The sequence below is a fragment of the Rhineura floridana genome, chromosome 7 (genome assembly GCF_030035675.1).
Source record: "Rhineura floridana isolate rRhiFlo1 chromosome 7, rRhiFlo1.hap2, whole genome shotgun sequence".
Lineage (NCBI taxonomy): Eukaryota > Metazoa > Chordata > Lepidosauria > Squamata > Rhineuridae > Rhineura > Rhineura floridana.
In genome coordinates this window covers 104,334,146-104,349,512 of record NC_084486.1, presented here as the reverse complement: position 1 = coordinate 104,349,512, position 15,367 = coordinate 104,334,146, and the positions used below count along the sequence as shown (strand labels likewise).

Genomic DNA, 15,367 nt, shown 5'->3' with positions numbered 1-15,367 from the left:
CTGGATCAGGCCAGAGGCCTACCAAGTCCAGGGCTCTGTTCTCAAAATGGCCAACCAAATGCCCTGTATGGGAAGCTCGCAAATAGGTCGTGAGCCATGGGCGTCCCCAACGGAGAGGCCAAGGGGGCACTTGTTCCTTCCTGAGTGAATAATGCTCCCAGCTTTCATTTAAAAAATAAAAATAAAAATAGTACGTTTCTAGCATTTGTAGAACCTGAGACAAAACGTACAAGGGAAAACAAGTGAACAGGCAGAGGCTGATCTCTGGCAGCAGCATAGGGCCTAGTCCTCAGCATGTGCTGTCTGGGGTTATACTCTTTTCCCCTGCCTCCTTTCTCTCTAGATGCCCCTTTGTTCCAAGTTCTCTTTGCCATGCCAATTAGAGGGGGGGGGAAAGAGGCAAGATCAGTTGCCACCTCCTCCTCCTCATTTGCATTGTCTTCCGTGGCAGTTCAGTGCTCCTCATCCTTGCTGTTACACAGCCAGGCCTAGAGCAAGAGGGCAGGCGTGGCACTGGAGGCAGTGGCTACTGCTCCTTGCAACACTACTCACTTTCTGAGGCGCGAGAGCAGCAATTGCCCTGTGCCACCGGACTTCTGAGAAGGAGGTGTTGCTGTGCATGGCACAAAGTGGGGGGGAGGCATAGCAGACAACCACCCACCCACGCAATGGGGCTTGTAACTCCAAGGAGCTGCTGCTCCCAAGTAGTGTCTGTGAGTTTACCTGAGGCAGTGAGATCTTAGCAGCTGCCTTACAGTGCCAATCCCTGCGAAAAAAGGGTTGATGCTAGCACCATAGAATCATAGAGTGGGAAGGGGCCTTATAGGCCATCGAGTCCAACCCCCTGCTCACAGCAGGAAATACACAGCTAGAGCATCTCCCGCAGATAGCTGTCCAGCCTCTGCTTGAAGACATCCAGCGAAGGGGATCCCACCCCCCCCCAGGCAGTCGGTTCCATTGCTGAACTGCCCTTACTGTCAAGAAGTTCCTTCTACTGTCCAATCTGAATCTACGCTCCTGCAACTTAAAACCATTAGACCTAGCCCTACCCTCTGGGGCAGCAGAGAACAAATCTGTACCCTCCTCTATGTGACAACCCTTCAGGTACTTAAAGAGTGCAATCATGTCACCCCTCAGCCTTCTCTTCATCCTCGTTGCCCTCTTCTGAACCCGCTCTAACTTGTCTATATCTTTCTTAAAATGAGGCGCCCAGAACTGAACGCAGTGTCCCAGATGAGGCCTGACTAATGCAGAATATAGTGGGACTATTGCTTCCCTCGACCTGGAAGCTATAGCTCTGTTTGTGCAGCCCCAAACCGCGTTTGCCCTTTTTGCTGCAGCATCACACTGCTGGGTCATGTTCAACGGATATGTGCAACAGGGAGATAGGAGGCAAGAGGCCTTCAAAAGGGTAAGAAGGAGCCACCGGCTGCTTAGGGACAGGTGTCCCTTCCCCAGTTAGACTCCGGGTACTATGAACTAGGTTAGCAGGCTACCCGGTTTAAGGGGAGGTTTGTTATGTTATGGTTTGCCTTTTGTTTCCCAGTCTCATACCCCAACTCCTGGCTGGCCTTCATGGCCTCCAACTCACAGCTGGCCCTCATGGCCTACAATCTTCACCCCGTTTAGTCATGGCAATAACAGCTGTGGTCAGAATGTACAGAAGTACACTTGGTCACGCCAGTCTTATTCAAAGGGGCAGGCAGTGAGGGGTCCACACTAGTTAGTCTAGGATCAGTGAGCTGCACGCATGGAGTGCTTCAGAGCCTTCCGTGAGGGGGCAGTCAGGAGACAAGTGGGCTCCTAAGCAGTGGGGCACTATCTGTCTGAGTGGATGTTCATAGGTATGGCAGCTTGTGGGAGGCATGTTAGCACCTGAGGTTTCAGCTTATAGTATGAAGGATCCTGCCCCGGTGTTCACATTTCTGTAACAAGATTGACTCTTGCCCAGGGCTGAAAGCTGCACAGGGGCAAGCTTGAACCGTCCCAGATGAGATCCTGGATTGGGACTATGAAGTGTTTCCTTTCGGCCCTCTTGATGTTAGGGGTCTTTTAATGGGGTTATTATGCTATGATGGGGCTTGAACACCCATACTACGAATTCAGGGTTATGGCTGCCTTATGCACCGACCTGGCCGTGTGGTTCCCTTTCATGCGGTTGCAAGCCTGGATTCAGGAAGGGGTTTTAACTATGAATGTTACCTTTCATTAACTCTTTTCCGGGGTTGGAAGCGACTTTTGGACAGAAGAGCTCATGGCCTGGGGTCGGGTCTCATAACTCTCTTATAATTAGGAACACTAGAATTCATGGCCCTTGCCTGTCCCGTTGTTCTGGGAGAAGTTTATGCAGGGAGTCAGAGAAGGCCATAAGCCTATCTATTGCCCTAGCATGATCACCAGCTATCAGAATGCAGAATAGGGCAGCAGGGGCAGTGTGAAGGGGGGCTAATCCTGTGAGCTGCGCGCTGGAATTCCCTTGGATTCAATGGGTTACATTGCCCCCAGCATGCTCGCCAGCTTCCAGAAACAGGTATTCAGGAATTCTGGGCCGGCAAGGGCTATATGCCAGAGTGGCCTTTCCGGTGACTCACCTGCTGACATTCCTGATAGACGGCACGGCATGAGAAGGGGCATGGCAGTGGGAACACTTAGAGGTAAGCTTTCTTAGCCAGGCTGGCGGTTTTTTCCCTATCCCCATCGACCCTTCTCGCTGGACATTTTATGGGTGTAGTGGACCAGTGGGAAACGGTCTGTTCCTTCAGTGAAGACCCAAGCTATTCCAGGCAGTGGCTCATACACTGTTTTGAGGCTTCCAGGAGAAAAGAGGTGGCGGCTGGCTCTACGTGAGACCTCTCTCAACATGCCCTCCAGTTTTGATGTTTCCAGGGAGGGGGGGTTATGCTTGCTCAACGTGGAAGGTCTAGAACGGACCAGAGGTGTACCACTGCCGAAGGATATTTATTCACCCAGGCTAATATGGACCCCCTAGCTATAGGCCATGCCCTCCAGTTTTGATGTTTCCAGGGAGGGAGGGTTATGATTGCTCAACGTGGAAGGTCTAGAACGGACCAGAGGTGTACCTCTGCCGAAGGATATTTATTCACCCAGGCTAATCTGGACCCCCTAGCTATAGGCCATATATGCCTGTCTGGGTCAACAATACCAGTTTTGGTGTTAACAAAACAAGCATTGCAGGGGCTGGGGTATGACCCCTTCCAGTCTGGAACCTATGCAATTAAAATGGGAGCTGCTTCTATGGCAGCATGTTTTTGGTTTGCTCCCGGCACTGGTACAGGATGTGGGACGTTGGGCCTCTGATGCATATAATGGCTATATTCCCCCCTTTTAGAGGGCAGGGGGATGCGGCAGCCTCACGAACGAGCATTGTAAGGGCTGGGGTACGACACCTTACAGTTGGAACCTATTCATCTCGAATTGGGGCTGCTTTTACAGCAGCAGGTTTTAGTTTCCCACAGGCACTGGTACAGGGCGTGGGACTTTGGTCCTCTGATGCGTACAAGGGCTATATTCCCCACTTTTAGAGGGCAAGGGAATGTAGCGGCCTCACAATCTTCATTGTTTTGACAGGTTGCTGGACAGGGATGGAGCAGATGCACATCATAATATGCGGCCACAGCATGGTCTTCTGGGCACCCTGGAGGGCAGCGAATTCGAGCATGGGCTCGCAGTTGGGCCTCAGTAGAGGGGCTGTTGTGCAGTGGCTGGACCGGCAAGGAATGCATGGGGAGTGGCTCCTACCCGCTCTGTTCCAGCAAGGTGTGGTGCAGATATTTCTGCAGGCAATGGTCATCCACCTCGGTGGTAATGACCGCGGCGTGAAGCAGGGCAAGGCCCTCAGCATACAGGCATGTAAGGACATGCAAGTGATAAGGCAGCATTGGCCTTTGGTGTGTCTGATGTGGTCAGACATGGCGCAGCATATGGGATCCAGCTGGAATTGATCATGCATGGAAGAAGGTCAACCGGCAAATTCGGTGGGCTCTTCTTGGGCAGGGGGGGTTGGCCATTCCGCATCCCCACATTCAGCACTGGAAGGGTGAACTGTACAGGGCCGATGGCGTTCACCTGTCTCATGCAGGTAACGACTTATTTTGGGCGACCTGCAGGGGTGTCTGCGAGAGATGTTTCTCGGCAGTGGGGTCAAGGGGGACTAAATAGAGATTTGTCCCCCTTTTGTGGTGGGAAGGTGCGGGAAGGGAAATAGGTAAGGACAGCTAGGTGGCCCCCTTAGGCACCTTTGGAGGTGATTGGCGGTTCCAGAGGCCTGTCTCTCAGGGCTTTACGGCTCTAGGGCAGGATATGGGCTGCTTCTGGGGCCAACTTATCCTCATCTACCCAGGGGTTATACGGCCCTGGGTGGGGATGATGTGGGAAGGCCCCCCTACTCACCTGCAGGGTGTGGCTGGGGTAAAGGGTAAGCAGATGGGCTTGCCCTTGCCCCAGCAGGGACTGGTCGCCCGAGAGCTGTATGGCAAGCTACTTGCTTATAGACAGTTCCCGCACCTAGGTTTCCCTCTGCAGGTCACTTTAAATTGCGTTTTGTTCTATAATGTAAATAAAGTGGCCCTTGTTCAACCCAAGCTGACGTCTCTATGTTTTATTTCACCCCTCAACTGCAATCAAGTCAAGGATAGCTGATCCTCTAGTTACTTCCTCAATGTTCTGTAGGAGAAAGTTATCGGCAACACAGTCATAATTTCTTGGAGGGGCCATGTTTGGCAGAATTTGTCTCCCAACAGATATTGGGGTAATTAAAGTCCACCATTACTACTACATCAGGTCTCCTTGAAACATTGACAGTTTGCTTTACAAAAGTTTCATCCTTGTCTTCTCCTTGATTGAGTGGTTTATAGCAGACTCCAACCACCATGTTCCTTTTATTCCTTGCCGCATTAATTTTAATCCAGATACTCTTGGTGGGGCTACCAAGGTCATCCTCCTGTATTTCTGTGCAGGGATATATATTTTTTAACATATAGTGCGACTCTGCCTCCCTTTCTATTCCTTCTGTTCTTTTTGAACAAGTTATATCCTTCAATTACTGTATTCCAGTCATGCGAGTTATCCTACCAAGTTTCAGTTATACCTTTCGAGTTGTATTTACCCTCCTGTATTAAGTGTTAAAGTTCATCCTGTTTCCCATACTCCAGGGATTAGTACACAGACACTGAAGATCATATGATTTATGGTCTGGCTTCTTTCCTACATATTTATGAAGACCCATGTCTGCTGTAGCATGTCTCCTATAAAGGCTGCCCTTGCAAAACCAATGCAGTGATCCTTCTCAAATTTCTCAAATTTAGTAGGCATCACCCCCTCAGAAGGGGCTAACAAGCCTGCAAACGCCATCCAATTCATTAAAATATAAACAAATTATACTTCCTTTAAAAAAAATCAATTTTAAAAGTATCCAGTAAAAATCCCTCTGCAATTATTTGTCTTGGTAGAATTTATCCCATCAGGAGGAGTTACTATGTCTGCAAATTCTACCCAATTCTGTAAAAAAAAAGTTATAGGTTCTGTGTGTTTATTCTCCATAATAGTGAATAGGGTGGGCTCAAAGCTTTGTTTTCCTGAAGCAAGATTCAGACCCAAACTGAAGCAGGCAGCATCTGAAGCACTTCAGACTGAATCCAGCTGTTTCCCAAAGCACTGAATCAAGGTCCAAACCAAATCTTGTGGTCAGTGCACACACCCCTAATATCTACCACATATCCTAGAATTAGTTTGTGAAATACTTGGATGAATGAATGAATACAAGATCCATTCTGTTCAGCAGGTAGCTGAACCATTTTATATATCAAAATGCTTATGTACTTGGTTACTTTCATTTATGGAGAAAAACTGTGTTGTCATTGCTAATAGTCAAAATGTCAATGGATGTCCAAATTGATTAAAGGATGTCCTCTGTCCAGGCCCATGTGACCAGGCAGGACATATCCCAATAAAAAGGATCCCTCTGACTGGGAGACATTTGAGTTGTATACCAGAAAATGGCACAAACAAGAAAATTTCTATTGATAGATTATTTGTTTTAAAAGATACACAGCCTGCATAAGATAAAATTTAATGTAATTGGAACTTATTAAAGGCTTATAATATAAAATGCAGGAATTTCATCCCCATGGTTCACATGATTCTGATTTTCCCTTTCCATGTTTAATGTTAACAAACGTGAAGAACAAAAAATCACTTGTAACGGAAACTGCTCTGAGATGTCCATTTTCTGAAGTGACCTTGAATGAGGTCACTTCACTTGGAAGCAACTTTGCATGGGACCATTTGGCAATGCAAGCTACAGATGTGGGCCCCCCAATCAGGATCAGAGGGGGGAATGGTTAAGGCCCGCCTATATCTTGAGCTACAGTCCCAATCTGGATTGGGGGCCCTGCACTGGCTATTGGTCAAAAAGAGAAAACCCCTGCATTAAGGCAGAGCTACATGACTAATGCCACATGTAGCTTATCTCTTAAGAGTTAGATTTATGTTCAAAGCCATCCAGAGAGCTCCATGGTTGAACAAAGAGGTTAACTTGAATCTACCAAATCTCCACTCCTTTCCATTGTGTTGTTAGATCTACTGAGATCATGTTAATTTCCTCCAGGTAAAGTAGGCTGGGAAGAGAGCTGTTGCTTCAGCAATGAAATAGGTCAGACTGGGCGCTTATATAAGAGATGAAGGGTCCATCTCTTTCCTGGTTCCCAACCAGGCTCTGATCCAGGCAGGTGCTTCCATGTGCTTTCTCACCCTCCCAAGGACAACTAGCCAGGCATTTCACTGGCAGCTCTGCAGGTCTTACCCACTGACACCTCTGGTCCTGTCGCCTTAGGAGAAATGGGGGGAGGGGTGTGATGTTCCTGTATTAATGTATATATGGTAAGTACTGTTTGTATAGAAGATATGTGGTAAGTGGAGTGAAAGAGGAGGGGGGAGTAAGTGAGCAGTAGAATGCTGGATGATTGGCTGAGTGTTTGGATGGCTGAGAGTATAAATGGAAGGATGACAGTTGAATCTGGGTGGACGTGAGTGGGTTGTTTTGGTGGACGTTGGTGGGTTTTAGAGGTGTTTGAGAGGTGTTTGGAGGTGGATGTGGGGAGAGTGGGAGTTCTAGTTTATGATAAGTCAAGTATCACAGAAATAGATGAAACCATATGCTTATGTGCCTTTATAAAGTAATCTTGTTATTTCTAATATTTAATAAACACTATTTTGGTTTACCGGAGGCCTGATCCTTGGCTGGGGAATATACAGACCAGAGGGGAGGGCAAGGTACTTACCAAGGGTGAAGAGAAACTGTAACAATTGGTGGCAGCGGTGAAGGGAAGAATATAACACCACAAGTATCCAGAGCAACCCAGAATTATATGCATTCTATAGAGATCAAAGGGATTGGGACAGCTTAAGCACACAGTCACAGAGGTAACCTGATTGAGAGAGGCTCAGGCAGAGTCTCTGGGAATACTGGTTATAGGATGTGACTGGTGGTGCTGCCTAGCAGAGGGATCTGGTGAGGTCTGTGCTAGAGCGGAGAGAGAAACCATAAAAAAGGACAGTCCGGACTGGTGGAGTCCCTGGTGGTGCCTAGTGACAGGCAGTAGCCACGAGCAGGTAGGAACCTGACAGGGAGAGCCAGGGAAGGGCGTCACAAGGGGGCCTCTGAGAGCTGGCCAGAGCCCAGGCAACTGGTCTTGGGACCTCCAGTCGTGGGGCAGGGATGTCTTGATCCACTGATTCTTCTGAGTTACTGGCAGTATAGATATCTGCTAAAGGGTCATGTTCCCCTTGGTCTTCTCTGGGGAGACCTCATGTTCAAAGCCTGGGCAGGGCTGAACTTTGAGATAGAGCCATAGTATAGTGAAATTCTCCTTCCTCTCTGGAAGGGCTCAAATGATTCAGTGAATTTTCATGTGATAGCTCAGCTGACCCCTGCCTTAAAGGATCAAACAGCTGATCAGTGGTAACTTCAAACCCTGCTTGGCCGGGCTTGGATTTCCTTTTCTAGCCACACTTTAGGGCATGCCATAGTCTTAGCAGTGCCCCATCTGAGGAGCACAGTTGCCAGGGTGAGATGGTCCCTTTAATATCCTGATCCCAATTTTTTAGGTCTTTAAATGCTAAAAACAAAACCTTGAACTACAGCCGGTAGCAAAGAAATTATATGGTGTTGACTGGGTGCCCCAGTTAACAACCTAGGTATGGCATTCTGCATGAGCTGCAGCTTCTGGGTTAAGCCCAAGGGAAGGTCCACATAGAGCACATTGCAGTAACCCAGCCTTCAGAGTACCAATGCCAAGACAATATTATCATAAAGCAGTGACACCCTAGGCAGTCCCACCAGTATGATCTTCAGACAAAACATTGTCTACCCAGCAGACAAAAAGTCTTCTAGAATTTTTTTAAATAAGTCTTCACTAACTGGGAGAAGACAACCAGAGAAGTGGCCACCCAAGCTTTGTGAGGAAAGGTGTTCCATAATATGGTTGCAACCACTGAGAATATCCTGTTGGCTCCCTAAAAGACCAATAGATTACTATTTTTTATTTATCTAGTGGGGGAGGAAAGTGCAAACTGTATCTTTCCTCCTGCTGTGAGCGCTTGAAACAAGAGAGCTGGAAATTGCAGTTGCTGCCATCCAGCCTGTAATCAGTACATTTCCATTCTTTAGCAAGCCGTGATCTGCATTTCTCCCTCTAGCAGCAAAAACTTAACAACATGTCGACTTGATTGCTGCAGCATCCAAGGAGCCAAAGGCTATACAGATGGCATTAACCGTTACTGACTACAGAAAAATACTCAGATAGATCCAACCCTGGGTTTTAGAGAAGAAAGATTTTCACTTTATTTATTTAAAGCATTCATTGTCCTGCTCTTCAGACAAAAAATGGTTACCAGAGTTGATTACAGATCACTGGGGAGGGGGGCAGAGAAAGTTCCTGCACTCAGGCTTACAATCTAAAAAAAAATGACACCAAAGGAAAATGGATTGAGAGGGAGGAAGAAGAAAACAAGCTCAGTTACAAGTGCTTACTTAAAAGTTCTTCTAAGGACCACCTGGGGTGAAGAAGCTCAAGGAAAGCAGGCATCAAAAGTGGCTCATCTCTCAGCTGTGTCCATGGAGTGGTCCCATATCCCTTTTCTTCCCTCCTGTGGTACTGCTGCAGGTGACAATTGATGGAGGGAGGAGTGTGACTTCTCAGTGGCGGTGACTCTGCAACTGTTCCATCCTCTATTAATGAATTTTTATTATATTCCAGTCCAAAGACAATTGAATGGATAGCTGAATGGATATAAGACTTCTTTTTTGAAGGCCAGTCAATAAATAGACTTCATTGCAGGGAAAACATAACACCTATTTTAGGAAGAAACTCTTGTTGAATGTTCTTCTTGTTCAAAAGTCAATGGATTTGTTTGTTATCACCTGTTAATATCATTTTGTTGTGCTTATGGGGTTGTATCCAACAAAATCATTGTGCTTGTGGAACTTCTGTGAGTGCAACAGAACATCTCCTCCCTTTCCTCCCTGTACACCACCTCCAAATCTGATCCAGAGGGTTGGGGTAAATCCCACAGCAGATTTAGGGAGTACACCTGGGGAGTGGAAGTTCTATTGCATTCATGGAAGTTGTTCCACAAGTGCAGTGATTTAATTGGTACAACCCATGGTGTTTATCGGTAACTATTCCTCTTGGGATATCAGAAGACAGTTTCCAAAAATCACAAGTCTTTGAAGAAATGATAGTCAATCCAGAACCCGCATGTACCTAACACTTCTCCACTCTCTTGAATAATGAGAGCAGCTGTCTAAGTCTGCAACCCTATATCCACTTACTTGGGAGTATGTCCCATTGAACTCACTCAACTGACCTCTGAGCACTCGTGTATAGGATTGCACTGTTAAGAAACTCAATGTGTGTAACAGAACTCATAAAGAACCAAAGCTAACTACACTATGGCCTGGTTCACACAACAGAGTAAGTCAAACTAGGGCTAACCAGGACCACACAAATGTGTGGGCTCCAGGAGGAGTTTGAAGCCGCTTTGCTCCTCCCCAGTTCTTTTTACTACTGTGTCATGCTAAGTTATGTGACTCATGGAGCTGTAGTAGCCAAAATTTGTTCTAGGCTACAACTTGTGGTTAGGGAGAGATAACCACAAGTTCTGGTGGTGAGACAGTTTTTACATGGGTGCAACCATAGATCCCTCCCCCCCCCACAATCCCTCTGAGAGCGACAGAACATCATCAAGTCCCATCACTCTCAGGGTGTCTTGTTCTATTTTATTCACAGTGTGTGGTGGCTGGATAACGTCTTCTGAAACTTTGTAAAAGCAAAATATGTTTTAAAAAAAACATTGACAGAGGCAGTGCTGGAGCCCTCAGTCTTCCTTGTAATGGGATCTGCAGGATTGCAGATTCTAAAGTGGCTTCATGATCTGATCTAGGTCATGATTTGTTGGGACTGAATCAGGTGAGCCTGCTTTGGAATGAAAGTTCTACATATTCCTCCTCCATCCATAGGTGAGAGTCTTTTTGTGGGGCTTGCCTGGCTGCTGTCAGCAGGGAACTGCTGGAGGAACTTCCACCCACCTGCCCATTTGAAGGGTGAACAGTGGAGCGCCACTGGTTTCAAGCTGCAAGCAGTGGCTGGTGGGAATCTGATGGAGGCTGGCTGGGCTGAGCAAATAGGGGTTGGATTGTTCTGCAAAGCAAGTGAAATACCAGTGAGAGTTTTGTATAACAGGGCATGGCCTAAAAGGGGACTAAACACTGCTCACTCCATTGTTGTTCTAATGGCATCTTGCCTGCCACTGAACCAACTGACAGCAAAGGAAATTGACCAAGAGCATTATAAAACAAAAGGTGAAATCCTTCAAAGTGAACACTCACTTTTCATTCATGTTTGACTACTTAAACGGGATTCTGAATTTCAGCTGAATACTAGTCTAAAACAAGAGTATGACTTTTCCTCTCATCTAGTGGAAATACAGTTCATTGGAAACGAAATGAGTATTACATGATACATTATACTGCACAGTGTTTGACTTTGTTCAGCAGTAGCTGCACTTGGGACATTTGAAACTCGTTTAGGGATATTAGAAGCACATGCAGTGTATATAGTCAGACTCTTTAAAATCCTGTAATTGGTTGCTGCTTGTGCTCACATAGAGAAACAGTAGTAGCATCATATCCAAGTGGCTGTGCTCTGCCACCCTAGTCAGAGGCAGCATGCTTCTGAAAACCAGTTGCCGGAAGCCTCAGGAGGGGAGAGTGTTCTTGCACTCGGGTCCTGCTTGCGGGCTTCCCCCAGGCACCTGGTTGGCCACTGTGAGAACAGGATGCTGGACTAGATGGGCCACTGGCCTGATCCAGCAGGCTCTTCTTATGTTCTTATGTCTAAATGCTCTGTTAAGAGGACACAGGGTGAATTTTTACCAGGAATCTTTAAGGTTTTTGTTTAAGAGACTAAGGACAAGCTACATGATATGGACAGCTGCATGTAAAAATTCCCAGCTTTTTATTTTTCTTCTTCACTGAAAAGCTGTTTGATCAGGAAAGCAATGGTGGGAAGGGGCACTTGATTTTTTCTTTGCTTTGCTTAAAATTGCCTCTCCCCACTGCTGCTTCTCCTATCTCTGAACACTTTGCAGTGAGTTTTTCACATTAAAAATGTAAATGTACTGCCTTCAACTTGATTCCGACTTATGGCGACCCTATGAATAGGGTTTTCATGAGGCTGAGAGGCAGTGACTGGCCCAAGGTCCCTTTTTAAAAAACACAAAGTTCTTCAAATTGTACCCCACCCCATGGCTCAGTGGTAGAGGCATATGCTTTGCATGCAAAAGGTCCCAGGTTCAATACCCAGATTTCCAGATAGGGCCAGGAAAAGTTCCTGACTGAAATCCTGGAGAGCTGTTACCAGTCTATGTAGACAGTACTGAATTAGATGAACCAATGATTCAACTCAGCATAAGGCAATTTCTTATGTAGACAGTAGTGACTTTGAGAGCGATCCTAAACTTTTAAATGTTTTTAATTGTTGTAAACCACCCAGACAGCTTCGGCTATGGGGCAGTATACAAATGTAAACAACAACAACAACAATAATAAACAAATCCTGGAAAGGGCAGCTATAGTGCCGTTAGGTGCCACAGCCCTCCCTCTCCATGCAGCAATGGAAAGTTCCACCATAATGGTTGTACTGCCAATGGTGTTCCTGAAAATTGGGTGTTTCTTGGGCACATTGGGGAAATTCTGGATCTTCCGGCTACAGTCCATGCAGTAAGGCTCCAAGGAGGAGAAAAATTTGTTTCAAATGCTATGCCATCTGAAACAGGCTGAAGGCCTATTTATGCTGGCTCAGCAATCCTACTGACCAAGAGTACCTCTGTGTTGTCTTAGATTAAATTTCAGTTTTTTAGCCCTCATCTAATTATATAAACCTCCATGATCTCTTCAGACAGACAGAAAGGTGTGTGATCAATATGTAGTTATACATGCCAGGTCTCACTCTTTTGACAATGGAAAGCTTTTTGCCTATGAACTTAAAAGGTTTGTTGAAATGATACTGCAAAATCATTCATGTTAGAAGTGCCAGGTCACTACCAATTCAAATTCACTGCCAAACGGGTGACAACTGGGAAGTCACAATGTCACACCTCTTTTATGCTATCGTGTCACAGGCTCATTTCTGGGTGCAATTCACAGTGCTGGTGACTTTGTGTTTTCAAGATGAAGGAAACTGTAGCATCCTTTCAACAAGACGCATTTCTTCTACATATGCATTGTAAGTGTCCCCAATTAATGCTGTCCCATCTGTTATGGAAGCCCCAGTTTTATACACTGCAGCACAAAAGATTAAAGTAGATTCACGCATTATGGATTACTTTTTAAAAAAGGCAGAGAAGCAGCACCTTTTCTTCTAGACATTTATTTATTTATATGAAAAAATTAAATTCCACCTTTCTGTGTTTACAGACCATGCAGGATGGCTATTAAATCCAACCATAAAACACTATAGACCACACACACACACACACTGAAATATCTGTCTGGGAAAAAACCCCACCAAAAATCATGCGCCTAAAAACAAAGTTTTTGCCGTATGGCAAAAAACCGTAACGGAGGGGGCCAACCAAGCCTCCTGGTGCAAAGAGGTCCACAATTTAGGTGTAGTCAGAGAAGGTCCTTTCTCTGGTTCATATCAATCTGATTTAAATTGCTTCTCTGAAGGCCTCAACTGTAATGATTTAATGATTTAAATCAGTTTAAATCACTAATAAAGATTCTATTTAATCATCATTTTTAGTAGAAATACATTATTGTTCAGTATAACCTTAATACATATTCAGAGATGTAGGTTTATTGGAAGGTAGGTGCACACTAAGCAATTATTCTGAATTGTTTTCAGATTAATTTTCATCAAAAATGGGGTTATAATTTGGTTATTTTAGTACTAAAACAGAATGAACTTGTGAACTCATTCAGGAGATGAGCCAGTTCCAACTGTTCAATTAATCATGATATTTTTGCCGTGATGTGCCAGAATCACCACCACAAACAGACTTTTAAATTGTATTAATACGGTTGTTTATTCTTCTAGTTAGTTTGTTGAGAATCCCACTCAAAAGCTATGGCCAAGGCAGTTAAGAAAAATAAAATGACGAAAAGAATATTTACTAACCTGAAGATCCTGGATGTTCAGAGACACTCTCTTCATTATCTTCAAAATAGGAACACTTCTCATAATAATGCTGTTTCCTTCCTGCAACCAGACCTTGCATTTCTTTGTTGCGCTATTTAGCCTCTGCACGCATGCCTGTTTTACCCACAGCAGGAACAAAAACAAACTATTCCCAGATGAGGTCTCTTTTAAGTCCTGCTGCTACCATGTTAGGTATTTCCCTTCTACAGAGGAAGATACATGCAGCAGAAGTTTCCTCACGAATTCTGCATGAATATGTTCTGTTCACTTTTGGTTTAACTTTCTATTCCTCTCCAGTTCCTTGTATTTATATCCAGGCTCCTCTCCTTGTTCAGATCTACTCCATCTCCCTAAATTCTCTGTTCATTGACCTTCTCTATCTTTGCACTTAGAGAGAGAGAGAGCGAGAGCGAGAGAGAGAGCACTTCATATACACCTCCTACAGAATAAGACTGAGCAGGTTATCTCCCATTTCCAAATTGTTTTAAGAAAACTTTGAAATCCAAGTTAAATAAAAAAAATCCAATTTAAATTAAAGAAATCCAATTTTTTATTTTTTAAAAATAAATCATTGATTTTTATCAACACTGTCTACAGTATCCTCAGTTTAAACCATTTGGTGTTAAAGGTCATCACCACGACTTTGAATTGTGTCTTGAAACGAATTGGCAACCAATGCAGGTATAGTAAGATGCCATAAGTAATCACCCACCAGCATTTTCATTGCTGCATTTAGGACCGATTGCAGTTCCCTAAGACTCTTCAAATGTAGCCCCATATACAGCACATTGCAATAATGCACCCTGGGTGCAACTAAGGCAAGTGCCACCATGGCCCATGTCTGACTTTATCAGGAACTGATGGCGTTGGCACACTAGCCTAAGGTGGGCAAAGATACTCCTGGCTGCAGCCACCACCTGAGCATCCAGATGCAAACCTGAGTCCAGAAGCACCGCCAAACAGGGGTGTCACTAGGGCGGTGCAGCGGGTGCGGGCTGCACCGGGTGACACCACGAGACGGGGGTGACACCGCGAGCTGCCGCGCCCCCTCCCCCGCCCTAGGCAATGCCGCCGAGAAGCGGCAGGCGCGGCCAAGGAGGAGAGAGAGAGAGAGATCAGGAGCGAGCATGGCGACTGCCCTCTTCCCTCAGCGCCCGCCCTGCCACCTCGCAGGCTGGCTCCTTCCGGCTGGATCCCGAGGACCAAACCAGCCCGAGAACCGGATCGGTCTCCCCAGCAGCACCCTTGGGTCTCCTCTCCCCCCTCCGCCGCTCCTGAATCGGGAACCAAGGGGGAGAGTGCACGGGAGGCGACTCTGCACGAACCGGCACCAGCACCGAGCCTCAAAAGGAGTAGGACCACGTGAGATCCGAACCGACGTGGTCTCTCTTAAACATATATTGCTGTTCCTTGCCCAGAACCACATACAATGGGAGCAGGAGCTCGCCTCCTCACCTCTTGAGCGCGCACACACACAAGAACTCGGCACCGGCTCAGTCTCCCAGCCCCACCTCATCCCAGCCCCACCCCGCCCCCTTAAAGGGCCCGCGTGGCTCTCCCTTCCCCCACCCAGCAGCGCTTGTGCTGCTGCACAGACGCCAACCCCATCGTACCCCACCCCCCAGGGCTGTCTGTCTGCCCCTCTT

General features: G+C 46.2%; 1 long non-coding RNA gene across 2 annotated transcripts; it reads right to left on the bottom strand.

The window, feature by feature from the left end:
- Positions 1-8,835: 8,835 nt before the first annotated feature.
- LOC133388482 (uncharacterized) lies at positions 8,836-15,224 on the bottom strand. 2 transcript variants are annotated; one of them, XR_009763825.1, is made up of 3 exons: positions 15,177-15,224; positions 13,701-13,835; positions 8,836-10,718 (listed from the first exon to the last, which is right to left on the bottom strand). It is a non-coding gene; the product is annotated as an uncharacterized LOC133388482 (long non-coding RNA). The 2 variants fall into 2 exon arrangements; XR_009763824.1 differs by lacking the exon at positions 15,177-15,224 and having other exon boundaries at positions 13,701-14,185.
- Between the last annotated feature and the right edge of the window lie 143 nt (positions 15,225-15,367).